Here is a 2,018-nt window from a genome sequence, read left to right as displayed (position 1 = left end):
AAAAAAAAAAAGCAAAAAGACAAAATTAACATTAGATAGAATCCGAAACAAAATTAACATTAAATAAAATCTGAAAAATACTTTTTATGAAAAATATTATAGGCGAGCGATATATTTTCCTTAAAGTGAAAAAAACAAAATTACCATTAAATAGATATCATTTTAAGGTATTTTTGCCTTTTTCATTATATTTTCATTTCAAGAGTACACAAGGATGAAATTGCAATATACGTATCAAGTGTAAACTACACATTTGTATTTTCGAAAAGCACAAAAATAGAATAAATATTTGTTTCACAACTCAAGTGAAAAACTTAAGTTATGTATGTGAGAGAAAAATATTATAACAAAAAAGTTTATTTTAAATTTTTATGAGATAAAACACTATAGTAATATCACTTTAATTGTGACTTAAGTTGTGAAAAGAACGAATTTTAAGAAAAAGTTAAATTAGGAGGTATATTTAAATAACATTTATACAATGCACATGACATTTCAACCAAAAATTTCACAAAGATCATGGGTAAAGATCATTGTTGCCTAATTTAATTAAGAGAGTTTCCTACCTATAAAATAATGGCATGTTTACCTACGCGAAATTAGAATGGGTAGGATTTAGAGTGAGTAGGATTCAGATTAAGGAATCAGCGTCAGAATAAATTGTTTACTTTGTGACATGATTCGGAATCAGAGTCACTCTAAATCTCAATCATGTGTATTCTTACATCCAGAATCGGAATGAAATCGTGTAAAAGTACTAATATATCATTTAAGTCAATTCTATATTTTTTATTTAAAAAATAAATTTTGTACTTATTATATTAAAATTAATCATAATTAAGATATTTAGCGTAATAATATGAAAAAATAAAAAATATAAATTGTACAATTATTTAAAATATAAAAATAAATTGTTAAAATTTAAATAAAATATAGTGTTAAAAGTTAAAATATATTATTTAACTTATTAAACAAAGAAAGTACATATTTATCATATTAAAGTTAATAATAATTAGGCTAATATTATAATATTAGGCAAATAAAATAATGAATATATGTTGTAATTATTATTTTTTAAAATTTATTTTTAATTTTATATTTATAAGTAAAATATGGGTACTATAGTAATTTAATGTTAATATCACGAATGAGAGTCTCAATCCCAAGAGGCATTGGAGTGCCAATCCCCTTCCTCAATCCTAATGGCATGCTTACCTACGCGTAATCGGAATGAACATGAATCAAAGTAGGTAGGATTTAGAGTAAGGAATCAGAGTCAAAATAATTATTTACTTGGTGACAAGATTCAGAATCGGAGTCACTTCAAATCTCATTCATGCGTTTACTTACACACATAATCGAAATGAAATAGTATAAAAGAACTAATATACCATTTAAATCAATTTTATATTTGTAATTTAAAAAATAAATTGTGTACTTATTATATTAAAATTAATCATAATTAAAATATTTAGTGTAATAATAGGATAATAAAATAATAAATATAAATTGTACAATAATTTAAAAATAAAAATGAATTGTTAAAATTTAAATAAAAATTAAAATAATGTTCAAAAATTAAAATATATTATTAATTTATTAAACAAATAAAATACATATTTATATTAAAATTAACAATATAATATTAGATAAATAAAATAATAAATATATGTCGTAATTATTATTTTTTGAATTTTATTTTGAATTTTATATTTATAAGTATAATAAAGATACGATAGTATAATAATGATATAATAATAATTTAATATTAATATTAAAAATGAGAATTTAAACCTAAAGAGGCATGAAAGTGTCAATGGTATTTTTCAATCTCAAATTTGAGTAGGGACAACTAATTTTACTCCTATTTTAAAATAAAAAAGAGTAAATATAAATGTGATTGAAAAAAAAAAATTAAAAAAAAGAAAAATGTATAAGCTTCAATATTCCACTATTTTCCTCCAACGCAACACTTTCCATGCGCTATAAATGTCTCTGTACTTCTTCCGCACTACGAG

This window comes from Morus notabilis, unplaced genomic scaffold (genome assembly GCF_000414095.1).
Source record: "Morus notabilis unplaced genomic scaffold, ASM41409v2 Scaffold758, whole genome shotgun sequence".
Lineage (NCBI taxonomy): Eukaryota > Viridiplantae > Streptophyta > Magnoliopsida > Rosales > Moraceae > Morus > Morus notabilis.
This window is presented reverse-complemented; position numbering follows the sequence as displayed.